We start from the raw sequence: 18,602 nt of genomic DNA on the forward strand, positions 1-18,602 counted from the left end.
ACAAATGAATAAACAGTCTCAGTTTCATTAGTTATAAAATAAGTTAAAATGGGGCTGGAGAGATGGCTTAGCGGTTAAGCTCTTGCCTGTGAAGCCTAAGGACCCCGGTTCGAGGCTCGGTTCCCCAGGTCCCACGTTAGCCAGATGCACAAGGGGGCGCACACGTCTGGAGTTCGTTTGCAGAGGCTGGAAGCCCTGGCGCGCCCATTCTCTCTCTCTTCCTCTATCTGTCTTTCTTTCTGTGTCTGTCGCTCTCAAATAAATAAATTAAACAAAAAAAAAGTTAAAATGATGCTTTGTTCTAAAGTTGTTGTGGCTTTATTTTTATTGTTTTGCTTGTGGTTTGCATGCATCAGTCTGTGTATGCCTGCACATGCATTTGGAGGCCAGAGAATAATGTCAAATGTCTTCTTCAGACACTCTCCACCTATTTCGACAACAGGGTCTCTCTCGTTGATCCAAGAGCTCACTTATTTGGCTAGACAAGCTAGCCAGCAGGCCACATGGACCCTCCTCAGTGCTGGGGCTGCAGGATCATATCACCATATTCAGTTTTTACATGCACACTGGGATCTGAATTCAGGTCCTTAGATTTGTGCAGCAAATACTTTACAGAGTGAGCCATCTTCCCAGTTCCAACTGTTGTGATTTTAAATACAATTAAATAAAATCATGAATATCAAACACTAAGCTCAATAACCTATGCATATGATCTACTCTAAATGTTATTTAATAGTGTACTAGCAATGGTGGTTGCTTACTGACCCTCACTACTAAGCCTACCTGTTTCTCTGAGCTCTAACTCAAAGCACAACTTTTCATCTATTTTCCTTTCTTTCCCTACTTTGAATGCTGACCCAAATCTGTTTTTTTTTTAAAAAACTTTTTATTGACAACCACTGTACATATGGACAATATACCATGATCATAATCCCCTCCCACCACCCGCTCAAATCCTCTGTCCACAAAATTTCTTCTTCTTTTCAGTTAGTCTCTCTTCTATTTTGACGCCATCATTTTTTCCTACTTCCATTCAGGTCTTCTGGGGTATGAATACCATGGCCATTTTGTGGCTAGCCAAAATATTAAGCGTTCTTGCCCTGACTCTTTGAGAATGTTGTACCTTTTCCTCAATAAACCTTCTTTTCCTTACTCAAATATATATGTGAAGCAGCAAATAGTATTTCAAAATAACAAATACAGTACCACCCCGGATCCAACCACATTTTGGATTACCTTTGTTTATCTCAAGAAAGTAACTCAAAATTGGCAATCTTGATTATGAATCCTATTTTTATCCCAGCTAGTATTATTCTTCATCCACATGACATAGCAGTTTCCTGTTTGTAACTTCTCACATAATGAACCAATGAAAGTTATGTATGACCAGTTTTCCAAGCCATCCATGTGCAGCTTGCACATTGGAAGAGTATAGCACTGGTAGGCCATAAGGTAGAAATACATTTCCTTAACATGTATGTTCATTTTATTGTTTAGAAACTTCTAATTTACTATGGAGAGCAAAATCTGGCTTAAGGCACTATTCTGTTCTGTATTACATATATATATAAATATAAATAAATATATATATACATACATACATATATGTATGTATATAAAGACTGTAATTCATTTTACTCTGTTTTTTCACTTATTTATTGGAAAGAGGCAGAGAGAGTGAGAGATAGAGAGAATGGGCATGCCAGGGCCTCCAACCACTACAAATGAACTCCAGATGTATGTGCCATATTGTGCATCTGGCTTACATAGGTACTGGGGAACTGGACCTGGATCCTTAGGCTTGCAGGCAAGCTTCTTAACCATTAAGCCATCTCTCCAGACCAAAGGATGTAATTTTTAATCTTATTTGGAATATTGTTTGATTTATCTAGTCGCCTAAAATATTTATTAGTACTGAATTAAACATTGACCATTTAACAGTGAGCAAGATGCATTTGAGACACAGGCCAATCACGAAGGGTCCAGAGTACACAGGTAAAATTACTAACAATATTAAATTGTGCATTGAAAAGGTAAGATATGAAAGAAATGCTTTCTGAGTAATTTGAAAGGAAATCTGTTCCTGACCCATAAGGAAACAACCTCATCATACAATGATACTGAACTCATCTCTTCTCTGTTAAATTACACCCAGGCTCCCTTGACATCTGTAACACCAGAACTACCACTTTCCCAGGTAATTGGCTGCATAAGTCAGCTGATTGGCTTATGCTCACTCAACCTTTTCCTTGGCCTCTTTGTACTATCTACAAAGGTTGGAAAACAAATACTCCACCTTCCAGATTCTCCTGCATATCTTCTCATGGCTGGGACTTGGATTATGCTAGTTATGGATAATCACATGTTATTTATTTTGAAAATTAGTTCCAGAAACTGAAGTAGTACACTAACACAGTCACTATTCATATAGATTTTAGTGGCCCCATGGGACTAGAACCAACATCTTTAAAAGTGACTTCCAGGCTGGAGGGATGACTTGGCAGTTAAGACACTTGCCTGCAAAGCCCAAGGACCCAGGTTTGCTTCCCCAGGACCCATGTCAGCCAGATGCACAAGGAAGCACAAGCATATGGAGTTCATTTGCCGTGGTTGGAAGCTCTGGCATGCTCATTCTCTCTCCCTCCCTCTCTCCCTCCCCCCTCCTCTTCTCCCTCTTTTTCTGTCAAATAAATAAAAAAATTAAAAAAAATATTTAAAAGTGAACACAATCACACACTGTTTATATAAAATTTATCATTGTGATAATGTTACCAGATTTAACAGGAGGGGTGACATCCAAACCTGGTCCCTGACAATCCCAAAGAAATAGACTCATCCACCTGTCATCAATATGCCAATTACAGAGACAAATAGTGAAAAGTCAAAGGACGTTAATTCAACCATGGTTTCTCTCGTTTTAACCTGTCTGTTGTTGAGCCTTAGCTGAGTGAAAAAGTGCTGTGTCCACTCTGTGACATCTGTCTGCCCAACCAGGTAAAGGAAAAAGGAGGAAAATGCAATAGGATGTGGCTACTACATTCATTCAATCTTAGTCCCTGGCAAGGGAGGTCTGAGACTTTCTCAGTGCTTTGGTCTCTATCTGTCTATGGAGAGAGAATACATTTATTTACTTATACTGCAATCATAGTGCAAATCTTTCCTACCATGGCCTAACACAAAGCAGAGGAAGATTTATTCAGTGTGGTCACTTTGGGAAGAAAAACAAATAAAGGATTCCAGTGACCCCCAAGTCCATCTTTGGAATACGGACACAAGGATGAGGTTTAAATCGAGGGAAAGCAGCATATATAATTAAACAGTCCTTGTCAAGGTGTGTTCCCAAACATCATTGTCTCAGCTCCAGTCTGTCCTACAAGGTGGTCCAATAAATTCTCAGAACTGTGTGAAATCTCTTTCTGAGAGCCCCTCCTCAAGATACCATCAGGACTTCAGACTTTTCCTTCTCTCTGCATGAGATTTCTGAGGAAATTTTAATTCCTTTGGGTCCACTGTTTCAATAGATGTGTAGCCAAAGGGAAGGGAACCAGTGACTCTTTTTAGAGTATGTTCTCCTAGCAGGACAGGTAGTGGAGAATCATAAGTTCAAGTCTTGCCCAGGCTACAGAGTAAGATAAAAGTCAGCCTTGGAAACTTACTGAAACCATACATTGATGAACAGGAAATAAAAATTGGCTAAGCATGGTCATAGTACTGGAAAGTACTATATAGTCTGGTGGTGGTGGGGGGGGGGAGTCCATCAGTAATTTTAACCAGTAATGGACACCACAAACTTTACAACTGGATGGCTAGGCAAGATGTGTCCACTAAGGCAATAGCAGCATGTCTATTTTGGGGGTAACCAACAGCTCTCAGATATTGAAGCCCATTCTACAGGAAGTAATTCATGCCAGAAAACCTATGGCTGGGAAGATCCACCTGAAAGTGGAAGCTGCTTACTACCATTGCTTGGCTACATGCAAATTGTCTTCTAAATATTTCTGTTTAGGCCTATGTTACACTCAGGTTCACATTGCTGGTAACCAAGAGCAGCTTATGGGAAAAAAAGAGGTTTATTTTGGCTTACAGGCTTGAGGGGGAAGCTCCATGATAGCAGGGAAAACAACAACATAAAAAGAGGGTGGACATCACTCCCAGGCCAACATAAGACAGGGCAGTAGAAACTAAAGAGTGTCCCAAACACTGGCATAGGGAAACTACCTATAAGCCCACCCCCAATAATACACCACCTCCAGGAAGCTTTAATTTCCAATTGCCTTCAGCAGGGGAACATAGTATCCAGAACAAGGGACACATGAATCAAACCACCACATTCTGTTTTTATCAGGGGATGCCCATAAACTGATCATTCATACATGATGTAAAATACAATGCATTCAGTCCAATTTAAAAGTTCCCATAGTTTTTATCAACCCCAATGATGTTCAAACATCCCCATATTCCAAGATCTTTTAGCTGAGCCACATAATATCAAAAAATCCCCCAAAACCTATGATGGCACAATACACTCACACTGTAAAGGATGGTGTTGGGCATAGCAAAGAAATATTCAACCAATATAAGATTTAAACAGGGCAAACATCAAACTCTCTACCTCCAAGTCCAACAACTCTAGCAAATGATAAATCTCCAAGTCCAATAATTTGAACCAGCAACAAGTCTGTGGAGTTCCAGTTTCACCCCTCCAGCTAGGCTACTCACAGTTTTGGAAAACTTCATCTGGGTCCAGCAGCTTTCATTAGCAGCCATCTCATGATCCCAACATTTCCTATGGGTCTCCAATGCAACCCACAGTTCATCCTCATGGCCCCATGGGGGTCTTCATACAGGCATCCAACAAACCTGCTTATAGCCATAGCCATTTCCAAAACACAAGCCCATGTTGCCAACTCAATGACCCTCTCTTTCCTGCATGTCTTATACTCCACAATACCAGGTACGGTGCCAATTTGTTAATCCAAGGAGTAATAAAGAAGACTTTGAAGAACAGACCCCTCTTGAGCACTTAGGCCCCTTCAAAAGAGTCTACATTCTTCCTATTGTCCCAGTGCAAGTCAGCTGGCCCAATCTCAAAGTTTGTAATCTCTCAATTGCAGCTGAATAGGCAGCAGTTCACCCAAAGATTTTTTTTTTTCTGTGCCATATCCCTCTGCTCACACCAGTTCATTTCTATGCAAAGCAACCCTGAACAACTCCTCAGGACACAGGAATAACAGCAAACTTCCCACACAAACTGCTAGCCCAGTCCAAGCAAAGCTCTTTCTCACCCTCATAAGCCAAACCTCACAGTACATAGCTCTTACTGCATTCAGGCCTTTCAATTCTGACCAGAATAATCCATCAAGCTGAATTTACAGCACTTCAAGGTGTCTCTTAGGCCAGGGTTTCAAATCCTTATACACAGTCAGGTGTCTAGCAGCATTCTCACTCTCGGTACCACTTTTTTCGCATTGTTGGTAGAAATCACCCAACCAAGAGCAGTTTGTGGGGAAAAAAAAGAGGTTTATTTTGTCTTACAGGCTTCAGAGGTAAGCTCCATGACGTCAGGGAAAACAATGGCATGAGAAGAGGGCGGACATCACCCCTGGGCCACATAAGATGGACCATAGCAACAGGAGAGTGTGCCAAACACTGGCATAGGGAAACTGGCTATAACACCCAAAAGCCCACCTCAACAATATACTCCCTCCAGGAGGCTTTAATTTCCAATTCTCATCATCTGGGGAACCTAGCATCCAAAACACGTATATTTGTGTGGGATACTTGCATCAAACCACCACAGCCTATATATTCATGCTGCTCTTACTTTTGGTTAGAGCGGTTTCTCTTTTCAGATAGTGGTGACTACTGGGGAGAATCAAAACGCATCAAAGTCTGAGAAGAAGTAACAATTGAGTATTTAGCACTAGAGGAGGCATCTCTAACATACTCTCCAGGGCTTCAGGGACTACAGCAGAAGAGGTGGCAGAAAGAATGTAAGAGCCAAAAGATGGGAAGGAGGCCTTTGGGATGTTGTCTTATAGACACAAAGTGGTTGTATTCATGACCTCTCAGCAGCTGACATTATCTGCATTGGGACTGCATGATATTATACTCATAAACAGGTTTTTTAAAAATTATTTATTTATTTATTTGAGAGAGACAGACACAGAGAGAAAGACAGATAGAGGGGGAGAGAGAGAATGGGCGCACCAGGGCTTCCAGCCTCTGCAAATGAACTCCAGACGTGTGCGCCCCCTTGTGCATCTGGCTAACGTGGGACCTGGGGAACCGAGCCTCGAACCGGGGTCCTTAGGCTTCACAGGCAAGCGCTTAACCGCTAAGCCATCTCTCCAGCCCTCATAAACAGGTTTTTAAAGATGATGGAGAAATAAATAAAGAGGGAGAGAGAGAGGAAGAAAGAAAGAAAAGACAAACATTAAAAGAGGAAATAAAAGCAGTTTCAGTTGCAGGGTAAGAAAAGGGAGACAAAGGAGGGGAGACAAAGGAGACTTTTAGACATTTTTTAAATATATTCTATTTATTTGAGAGAGAGTCAGAAAGACATACAAAGACACAGAGAAAGAATGAGCATGGAGTGCACTAGGATCTCCTGGCACTGCAAACAAATACCATTTTGTGAATCTGGATTAATATGGGTACTGGGGAATCAAAGTCAGGCCATCAGGCTTTGCAAGCAGTTGCTTTTAACTGATAAGCCATCTATCCGGCCCCTATGTGAACTTTATAAGTTTCTTATTTGATTTTTTAAAAATAATATGTCTAGGCCATTTAGGGTAGCTGGCCCCCAAAATAAACAGCTTTTGTCTAAAAACTGGAAATGTCTTTGAACCCATAAAGTATAGTCCTGTTTTTTCTCATCTCTTTTTCCCTAAAGGAGTACCCCTTTCCTGGAAGTTAGATATAACATGGGAACTGGTCTGAGAAGCTCATTCCCTACCTAGTAAGGTCTTGTTAACCCCAAGACAACAATCTTCAGTACTATTCCATTTATGAAGAACCCTCTTACTATCCTCTTTAATAATGACATCTTTCAGACCTCATCATCTATGATCCATGGATTTAATTCATTAAATTAGTGAGATTTGAACCCAGAGGCCAGTAACACAGTGGAAGTTTTGTGTGATCTTGAGTGTCCAGCACTGTAACTCCTGAGTTCAAAGCCCACTCAAGAGCTGAGAGAGGCTCTGTCACTCTCAAGGATACGCCATAGTCCTATATCAGTACCTAATTAAAAAGGGGGGCTGGCATATAGCTCAGAAGCTGAGCATTTGTCTAGCATGTGCAAGACTCTTGGTTCATCTCCAGAATGACAAAAAATAATAATAATAGCATGTAACCAGTGTTGTTACAGTAAAATACTGGGGGTTCTTGGAGACCCAACAAGCTAGGCTCAGGAACATGTTCCCAACACATCAACTGAAGATACAAGTAAAAAGTACATGGATGAAGGCAGGGTAAATTACTCAGTGGTTATGGCTCTCACCTACAAAACCTAATAACTGAAGCTTGATTCCCCAATATCCACATAACAACAGGTGCATAAAAAGGGAATAGACATCTGAAGTTCATTTGCAATGTCTAGAGGCCCTGGCGTACCCATTTTTTCCTTCTCTTTCTCTTTCTCTTTCTCTTTCTCTTTCTCTCTCTCTCTCTCTCTCTCTCTCTCTCTCTCTCTTTCTCTCTCTCTCTCACTTTTCCTCTCTTCTTTCAAAAAATTAGTAAAAATATTAAGCCATGCATGGAAGCACATCCCAGTATTTGGGAGGTATTTAGGAGGGAGAGGTAGAAGAAGCAGTGTGAGTTTGAGGCCACCCTGATACTATATATTGAATTCCATGTCAGCCTGGACTAGAGTGAGAAACTACCTTAAAAAAAAAAAAAAAGAAAGAAAGTGATCTGGGTGTTGTGGCACACACCTTTAATCCCAGTTGTGGCACACACCTTTAATCCCAGCACTTGAAAGGCAGAGGTAGGAGTATCGCAATGAGTTTGAGGCCACCCTGAATACATAGTGAATTCTAGGTCAGCCTGGGCCAGAATGAGACCCTACCTCAAAAAACAAACCAAAAAAAAAGTGACCTCATGGGGAATAAGAACATGCAATAGGGGTTCAGTGACTGAAGTCTATCTTTGGGGTACTGAAATGAGTGCTAGGTTTAAATAGAAGAAGAATGGGGACAAGGAAGAAGAGGTATGCATAAGTAGGTCTTCCTGGTCAAGTTGTGGTCCTTCCCATCATTGTATCAGCTCTGATCCTGCAAGGTGGTCTACCAAAGTCCTTTTTTTGAAGGGACAGGTGAGATTCAAGAGAACGATTTCTTCTACTTTACGATGTACCCTACAAATTATAGATAATTCATTTGTTGAGATCACACTGTACCTTGCTTTAAGTTACTTTATATTGTGTAAACCAATGCTTTTTTTTTTTTTCTTTTTTTTAGGCCATGCCTCTCCCAGAGAAATTCCATTTGACAAGTAGCATTTGACTTGATTTTGAGTGCAAATGTAGAGTCAAGATGACTACTTTGTTGTTCATAAAAACTCCATCTGTTCAACCACCATGAAGCAGACACTGAAAAATAATTTATTTCTCTAAGAAAAGTGGATGGTACCCTCTAGATGTAGTCAAGTAAACTGGGACTCTGTGAGGACGAGGGCATATTAAAAGAAATGTCCTAAAAGTGATGATCAGGACTGGGGAGATAGTTCAGTAGATAAAGTGCAAAAGCAGAAGTTCTGGGAGTTTGGCCCCCTAAACCCCATGTAAATGCCTGCTAAGGAAGGCAACCCACCTATCCTCTCTCAGTCATAGGCAGCTAGATAGACATTAGCAGGCTTGGAGGTCATTGCCAGAAAAACCCCCACATCTTTCCCCCAACATTGATCAGGACAACAACACAATTGCACCTCCACAGGATTTAAAATATCATGAAAGATGGAGGATGGAAGCATCCGGGCTTTGGTTTAAATGGCCCACTAGGGAAGGGCCACTTTCTCTTTGCCAGAGTAACAAAGTCCCTCTTTCCCTCTGATCCTAAATAGAAGCATGGCATTCTAAGCTACTCAAAATAAAACTACCATTGTCCACTCCCTTAAAAGTAAATCCAACTGGGCTTGTCAATCATTCGTCAGGGACAACTAACTTTCCTTTAATGAGATAATATCATATACCCTCCCAACCCTTATTTGAAGCCATAAATGGAAAACCTAGTCTCTCTTTTATGATGAACCCTCCAGCATTTTGGGGGGTTCTTTTCATCTATTTCCTTAATAAAACCTATTTTTCCCTGCTAACCCCGTGTCTACATTCTTTTATTTTTCTTTGGCATATGGCTTGAAGTCAGGATGCACTGACTCACAGTGACTCTGGTGACTGTTAAGTTTTCTGCCACTTTAGCCACTCGAGTTAAGCTCATCTGGTCTGAGAAAGGACCTGTCACTCAAACTCCAGCAGCAGGTTTGAGGCAGAGATGGGATACCCAGAGCAAGCTGAACAGATTAGCTGAACCAGTGAGCTGGAGGTCAAGTGAGGAACTGCGCCCCAGTAAATGAAATAGAGTGTGATCAAGAAAGACATGCAAGGGGACTTCCAGCCAAGATGGCGACCACTTAGCTGCACTGCAAATCCCGGGGAAAGAAAGGCAAGACATTAAGGGTTCACTGGGTTTTGTGGGGAGAGCAATCTCCAATAGATTGTCAGTGGGAGGGCAGGGGGTAAACAGGGCATCGCAGATCCCCTTGCCATCAGGTAACCCACCCCTCCCCACAACCATGCACCGACAGAACACTGTGTGCAGAAGCTGCTTACACTGCTCCAGCCACCACGAGTTCAGTGACTACTGGCAATAACAGGGAATCCCTGATTCTGTCAGGGGCGGGTAGCCCACCCCTCCCGTTATCCACAGCACAGCAGCTAGCAGATGGATCCCTGCATGTGGAAGTTTAGACTGCTCCACCCACTTGCTCACATACTGCTCCTGCCACTGCACTTTTAGCAAGCCCAGTTCCACAGCAACTGCTACACAAGCTCAGAATGTGTCTCACGTTTGCATCAGCTCAGGTACCATCCCAACCTGTCTGCCGCTCAGGCCATCTGACATTGTCCTGTGGCGGGGGAGCGCAAACTGCTTCTGGGTCCCAGTGTTCCCAGCCAGAATTTGGGCTGCTTCAGTGCTTGGTACCTCAGTGTCCCTGCTAGCTTGAAGGCAGGCAGCTTTGGCAGCATTACCACTTGAGAATTCAGGCAACTTTGGTGCTCTGGCCAGGCAGTAGATAGCTGGCTTGGGCAAGTGAGAGACATAGCCCAGGCTGTTTGGCAAATGCCCCAGGCTACCTCAGATTTCCATTGCGCTTGAGCCCAGGCTGATCCACCCACCTACATGCCCATACACTGTCATGGGCAGACCACAGCACAAAAGAAATAACATGAAAAATCAAATACAAGAAAATCCAGTTAGATCACCCAGTCCTATAATGAATACATCTAACCAAAACATAGAAGAGTCATTAGGATCAGAACATCAAATTGAAGCTATGAGCAATGCAACCCTGACCAACCTACTATTAGAACAAAGGACCAATAATCATGTGGATGCTGCCATCACTAAACTAGAATTAATAGATAAGAAATTCAAAGGAGTTCAAAGAGAGTTAAGAGTTTGAAGGAGAGCAAAAAAAAAAAAAAAAAAAAAAAAAAAAGATCTTAAAAATCAGCTGGACATGTTAAATGATGACATAAAAAAATGCAAGGACAAATTCCAAGAACCTTCAAGAAAATCAGAAAATGATGTGAAAAGGGTGCCTGACAGAGGGATGGGAATTATACATAGAAAAGTAGTAGAAAATGCAAACAATTGAACAAGCCCAAAACTCTCTAGAAGCTCTCAAGAATAGAGTCAGCCAAGTGGAGGATAGAAACTCAGATCTGGAAAACAAGACTGAAGAAACAGTTTGAGAGTTCAAAAATTTAGTAAGTTCAAAAGTTCCTGTGAATAGAACATGAGGGAATTGTGGGATACACTTAAACATCTGAATATCAGGATCATTGGAGTACCAAGAGAAGAAATTCAGACCAAAGGCATGGAGAACTTATTTAACAAAATAATTGAAGAAAACTTCCCCAGTCTTTTAAAGAAAGACCCATCAAGATACAAGAAGCCAACAGAACTGCAAACAGACTGGACCAAAGGAGAAACTCTCCAAGACATATTGTCATTAAGACTCTAAACATTGATACCCAAGAGAAAATCCTAAAAGCAGCTAGGGAAAAACAGCACACCACTTTCAAAGGTAACCCCATCGAAATTACTTCAGACAGCTCAATGGAAACCCTGAAGGCTAGAAGGGCCTGGAAAGAAATGCTGCAAAGTCTAAGAACCTATGGCTTCCAACCCAAACTACTTTACCCAGCAAAAGTATCCCTCATAATACATGGTGAAATAAGAACTTTCCATGGCCAAACTCAGCTTTACAATTATATGAACACAAAACCAAACCTACAGAGAGTATTTCAGGAAATTCTCCACAGGGAAAAAACAAATAATCAAACTCAAAGGCCTACAAAAAGCAGATCACAATAACCAAACTCAGAGTAGGCACAAAACTTCAAAGTCCATGAAAACACAAATATACTTCTACCATTACAACATGGCAGGGATCAAATCAAATCTCACAATAATTACCCTAAATATTAATGGCCTTAATTCACCCATCAAGAGACACAAGCTAACGGGATGGATCAAAAAATTACACCCCTCAATCTGTTGCCTTCAAGAAACCCACTTCACCACTAAAGACAGACACCTCCTCAGGGTAAAAGGGTGGAAAACAATATTCCAAGAAAATGGGAATAAGAAACAAGCAGCCGTAGCTATATTAATATCAGATAAAATAGACTTCAACCCAGAAATAATCAAAAAAGACAAAGAAGGCCACTTCCTTTTTATCAAGGGAATGATCCAACAAGAGGATATTACAATCATAAATCTGTTTGCACCAAACACAGGGGCACTACAGTTCATAAAACAAAACCTACTTGACAATAAAATTTAAATAACCACCAACACCATCAGAGCTGGGGACTTCAACACACCATTATCAGTAATATATAGATCATCCAAACAGAAACTTAACAGGGAAGTAAGAGAGCTCAACAAAACCATAGATTACTTAGACCTAACAGACATCTACAGAACTTTCCATGCCAAATCCATAGACTACACATTCTTCTCAGCAGTGCATGGAACATAATCTGAAATAGACCATATGCTGGGTAACAAATACTGCCTCCACATATTTAGGAAGATTGACAATTCCTTGCATGATATCAGATCACAATGCTATATTGCTAGAAATCAACAACAAAAGACCCACCAAGAATCCCAAAAGCACCTGGAAACTGAACAGCACACTTTTAAACAATAAATGGATAGTGGATGAAATGAAAAATGAAATTTCAAAATTCTGGAATTTAATGACAATAATAACATATCGTACCAAAACTTATGGGACACAATGAAGGCAGCCCTCAGGGGAAAATTCATAGCACTCAATGCCTTCATAAAAAACACAGAAAGATACCAAATGAATAACCTAACATCCACCTAAAGGCACTGAAAAAAAAAAAAAAAGAAAGAAAAGAAAAAGAAAAATCCAACCCAAAGAGCTCCAGAAGAAGAGAAATAATTAAAATAAGAGCAGAAATTTATGAATTAGAAACCAAGGAAACAATTAAGACAATTGACAAAACAAAGAGTTGGTTCTTTGAAAAAATAAACAAGATTGACAAACCCCTGCCCAATTTGATCAAGCAAAAAAAGAGAAGCTTCAAATTAACAAAATTCACAATGAAAAAGGAGAGATCACAATAGACATAAGTGAAATTGGGAGAATCAGCATGACTTATTTCAAAAACCTCTACTCCACAAAACTGGATAATGTGGAGGAGATAGATAAATTCCTGGATGCATACAATCTATCAAAGCTAAACTCAAGGCAGATTAATCATCTCAATGAACCCATCACACTCATGGAGATTGAAAAAGTAATAAAAAACCTCCCCAAAAAGAAGAGTCCAGGACCAGATGGTTTCTCAGCTGAACTCTATCAAATCTTCATGGAAGAACTCAAACCAATCTTCCTCAAACTATTCCACACAATTGGAGAACAGGGAAAGTTACCCAATTCCTTTTATGAAGCTAGTATCACCCTAATTCCAAAACCAGGCAGAGATGCCACAAGAAAAGAAAACTACTGTCCTATTTCCCTGATGAACTTAGATGCAAAGTTCTTGAACAAAATCCTTGCAAATCGAATCCAACAACACATCAAAAGCATCATCCACCTTGACCAAGTGGGATTCATCCCAGGAATACAGGGTTGGTTTAACATATGGAAATCTGTCAATGTAATACACCACATGAACAAGGTTAAACATAAAAAACAATGATCATTTCGATAGATGCAGAAAAGGCTTTTGATGAGATACAACATCACTTCATGATCAAAACATTGGAGAGAATTGGCATGGTTGGTTCATATCTTTTTTTTTTTTAATTTTTTATTTATTTATTTGAGGGCAACAGACACAGAGAGAAAGACAGATAGAGGGAGAGAGAGAATGGGCGCGCCAGGGCTTCCAGCCTCTGCAAACGAACTCCAGACGCGTGCGCCCCCTTGTGCATCTGGCTAACGTGGGACCTGGGGAACCGAGCCTCGAACCGGGGTCCTTAGGCTTCACAGGCAAGCGCTTAACCGCTAAGCCATCTCTCCAGCCCTCATATCTTAACATAATAAAGGCAATATACAAAGCTCCAAAGACCCAAATAATACTTAATGGAGAGAGACTGGAGGAATTCCCATTAAGATCAGAAACAAGACAGGGTTGTCCTCTCTCACCTCTGCTTTTCAATATAGTACTGGAAGTTCTAGCTCTTGCAAAAGGACAGGAGAAGGAAATAAAAGTGATACAAGTTGGAAAGGAGGAAGTTAGCTCTATTCACTGATGACATGATTGTATATGTAAGAGAGCCAAGAGACTCCATCCCAAAACTCCTGAAGGTGATTGCCTCCTATAGCAAAGTAGCAGGATACAAAATCAATGCACAAAAATCAGTAGCCTTTCTATATGCAAATGATAAAGATACAGAGAAAGAAATAAGGGACATAGTTCCATTTTCAATAGCAACAACAACAACAAAAAATACCTTGGAATAATGTTAACCAAGGAAGTGAAAAATCTATACAACAAAAACATAAAAACACTCAATAAACAAATTGAGGAGGACTTGAGAAAATGAAAAGACCTCCTATGCTCCTAGATAGGCAGAATTAACATTGTGAAAATGACAATCCTACCAAAGGCAATATACACATTTAATGCAATTCCAATTAAAATCCCTACTGAGTTCTTCACAGAGATAGAAAAAAATGATCTCAAGTTTCATATGGAAAGGCAGAAGGCCTCGCAAATCCAAACATATCCTCAGCAAAAGAAATACCTCTGGAGGAATCACCAGACCTGATCTAAAGCTATATTACAAATCCATAGTAGTAAAAACAGCATGATAGTGGCATAAAAACAGGAGTATAGACCAATGGAATAGACTTGAGGACCCGGACTTTGGGTCAAGCAACTATAGCTACTTGATATTCGACAAAGGCCTGAAAAATATAGGCTGGAAAAAAGATAGCATCTTCAACAAATGGTGCTGGACAAACTGAATAACCACATGCAGGAAACTGAAACCTGAACCACACATTTCACCATGCACTACACTCAAATACAAATGGATCAAAGACCTCAATATAAGACTAGAAACTCAAATAGTACTAGAAGAAAATTGAGGAAGTACTTTCCATGATCTAGGAATGGTAAAAGACTTCCTGAACAAAACCCCAGTAGCTTATGATCTTAAACAGTCACTCAACCAATGGGATCACATGAAGCTGAAGAGTTTCTTTATAGACAAGCATACAATAAGCAAAGCCAATAGATTACCCACAGAATGGGAGAAAATATTTGTGGGTTATCCAACTGATAGAGGCCTAATCTCTAGAGTCTACAAAGAACTCAACAATCAAAACAGTAAGAAGCCAAACACCCCACTCACAAAATGGGGCAAAGAGCTGAAGAGGCAGTTCACAGAGGAAGAAACACAAATGGCAAACACACACTTAAGAAAATGTTCATCATCCCTAATCATCAGAGAAATGCAAATTAAAACAGCTATGTGATTCTACCTTACCCCAATAAGGATAGCAAATATCAAAAAATCAAATGAAAATAAATGCTGATGACGATGTGGAGAAGTAGGAACACTCATCCTCTGTTGGTGGGAATGTAGGATGGTACAACCACTTTGGAAAGCAATATGGAGACTCCTGAAGAAGCTGACTATAGAGATACCAACAGACCCAGTTATTACCTTACTGGTCATCTACACTAAAACCTTCAAACCACAGGCCAGAGAGATTTGTTCAACCATGTTTGTAGCAGCTCAATTCATAATAGCTAAGAGCTGGAATCAACCAATATGTTCATCACTAGAAGAATGGATGACTAAGATGTGGTATAGCTACACAATTGAATTCTGTACAGCAGTAAGAAAAAAATGACTCAATTAAATTTGATGAAAAATGGTTGAACCTAGCACAGATCATTCTCAGTGAACTTACCCAATCACAGAAAAAAAAAAAAAAGTCACCACAAAGTCTCACTCATTTATAGCACCTAACCTGAATCTACCCATGATACCTTACATAACCATCAAGCATCTCATGGACTAGACACTAGGATGGAGGTGTAGGGAGAAGAGGTTATCAAAGGGTGGGAAACACAAATGTAGACCCAAACAGCAATGGTACCATAAAATTCTACTTCCTTAAAGGAAGACCAAATGGCTGAACCTTCACCAGGCCCTTACAGGGGACACCTGAACCACAAGACACTGGAGAGGGTAGGATCAAGGCTAACCTTAATCTTCTATATCTTCCCTCCCTCTCTCTCCCTCTCTTTCTCTGTCTTCTCTCTAACTTTTGTATACTAGTTATCTTTTTCCTCATTTTCTTAGGGGGCACTGACCTGTAACTCCCAGTGCCAGCATTGGGCTATCATCCACAATGAGCTTTTGATCAGAGAGACCTACAAGGCTTCCTAAAAGACAGACAGATTTCTGTCAGAGTACTTGATGACCCACCAAAGGTTAATGGTAAGACCTTACTGCTGAAGACACCATATGCAGTTGACATGTAAAATGGAATGGCATGGCTGGAAGCTAGAAGTGAATCAGTCTCCAGATAGCCAGCACATCTAGTGCCAGAAGGTGCTACATGGGCAACTGGGGAAAAATGGCCAATATCTGTCCAAGCAACTCATGGTCTAACCTACTGTGCAGCAAATAACCTGTTGTGATGCCTACACAAGTGCAATAGTGGCACATAGCCATGGTGGGGGACCAAGTGCTCTTGATTTGGCTAACTGATCCCCTCAGTGGTATGGGACCCATAGCTGGAGCTGGGAAACAAGTCAGAAACCATATCCAAACATAAGCCTACTTTCCATTATCAAGCTACCATCAATCATGGGCTACAAGAGGGCCTTCAACTATTAAATTCTCTATAAAAAAAAGTAAGGGTTATCTCATTTGTCCTGGTGCTAACTTACTCTTCCTTGGAGAAACTGCTTCTCATAACTGTGGGCTAACTCCTCTATGCATGACCCATATATCTCAACAAGGAGGAGCCAGTGGGGAGGGGATAGGTCACGGATGAGCCTAATAATGGTACCAAACTGACTGTATTTGCTGAATACAAATCTAATTAATAAAAATATTAATAAAAAAGAAAGACACTCAATACACAAATTCATGTGCACCTTCACACAGATCTACCCACATATATATATGTACCATACACATACAAACAAAAACAACACCCCCAAAACAAAAACTGGTCCAAGCACTTAGCGGACACACCAGAATTAAGAAAGAGTGTACCACTCTTACCTGGACTGCATAAAGAGGAGGACATCTAGCATTACCCAACATTCAGTGTGAAGTTCTGGAACCTGCAGGTACAGAACTGTCCCAGGGTCTTCTGCTCAGTTCAGGCTTCACTTCTGATGCAGCCTACTCAAATTGTTGTATGTTTGTCCATCCATCCATATGTCTGTTCATTCATCTGGACCCATTTGTGTACTTCACCTTGGCAGTCTCCAAGGTCCTGTAGCATGGCTCCTACAGAGCTTCCCTTTCATCCCTTCCAGCTTTCTGCTTGCTTTCAGTGAGGTATCTTCATAACTCCTTAAACTCTGCTGCACTTTTTTTCACACTTTGTAACAAACATGTAACACAGAAAGGCAGAAAGGCAAACAGATGATAGACTTACTATGTAATGCATAATATGTGATCAGAAATTAACATTAGTAGTTAAGATTTGGAATAAATGAACCTGTGTTTGCCAATGGCTAGCTATGAAGGGAAATTAGGACCACTTCGATAATGGTAGCCAACACAACCCATGTCACTTGTGAATCTATTGTTCAGTATATTCAATAAATTCTGTCATTGTTGAAAGACACATATATGTGCATTCATCATACCAGTATACTGGGGCAGGAAGGGAAGGATTCTGTCTTGCAAAGTTTCATTTTTCCTGGAATTTAAGGAGGTAAGCAGGTGACCAAAGAAAAGGAGACATAAAACAAAGGCAGAGATGCCAGGGTTCTATCCTACTGAAAAATTTCACTTCTATGCATCAGCTTTTTATTTGTAGTATGTAATACAATATAATAATAGATACTATGTGAGCTCAATATTGTACACATTCGGGTGAGATACAACACCATACCCTTTGCTTCTTCACCATCTTTCTACTCCAAGTGACAAGTCAAAGCTTTTTTAGCAAAATCAGCTTCTAACTACCTGTTTCAAGCACAGAAAAAGAGTTGTGCAGGGATGGAGTTTGTATCACTGCACAGAGATAGTCCTGAAGAGCTGGCTTACTTCCAGAAACACTAACACATTCATGTGAATGAAGTCTTCTGTCATAATGAATAACTGCTATTTTTTTTTCCTTTTAAATCATGGGTATCCTCAGAAAATAGGTTCACATTAACTTGTACAATTCTACGACCCAAGGAACCCTGAAAAATCATTCCCTATTGAAGTTTCCAGGATTAGCCTCACTAATAGTCTCAGCACAATCCTTTCCAAGGTTTCTGAGTTTCTATTCTTCCTAAAATGCAACCATGCAACATACAATCAAAACCACATTACTCCCTTTGCCAAGATTCCATGTTCAGACTGCTCATAAGGCAGAAGAGTAGAACACAGTGAGGTCCAAAAGCCTTACACAAAGGCTATAATTTAGCATGTGACAGAAGACAGTTGGCAGAGAGACTGGAAACTCGTCCAGGCAAGGCGGAGATATAACAGATACAGGATGGATATAAGAAAGCCCTAATCCTTTGTGTTACTCCTGTTGACCTTTACCCTTCCTCTTTTCTATTTCCCATGGACCTAAAAACTATTTCTGCTTCTGCTACTGCTCACTACTTTGTTCTGGCACACATACATCTGGAA

General features: G+C 40.5%; 1 long non-coding RNA gene across 1 annotated transcript in view; it reads right to left on the bottom strand.

The window, feature by feature from the left end:
- The window catches only part of LOC123459259, a 70,640-nt gene extending 53,316 nt beyond the window's left edge, over positions 1-17,324 (bottom strand). The window contains exon 1 of the long non-coding RNA XR_006636159.1: positions 17,025-17,324. This is a non-coding gene — a long non-coding RNA (uncharacterized LOC123459259). The remainder of the gene's footprint in view (positions 1-17,024) is intronic.
- Positions 17,325-18,602: the final 1,278 nt, after the last annotated feature.

The sequence above is a fragment of the Jaculus jaculus genome, chromosome 3 (genome assembly GCF_020740685.1).
Source record: "Jaculus jaculus isolate mJacJac1 chromosome 3, mJacJac1.mat.Y.cur, whole genome shotgun sequence".
In the NCBI taxonomy this organism is placed as follows: Eukaryota; Metazoa; Chordata; class Mammalia; order Rodentia; family Dipodidae; genus Jaculus; species Jaculus jaculus.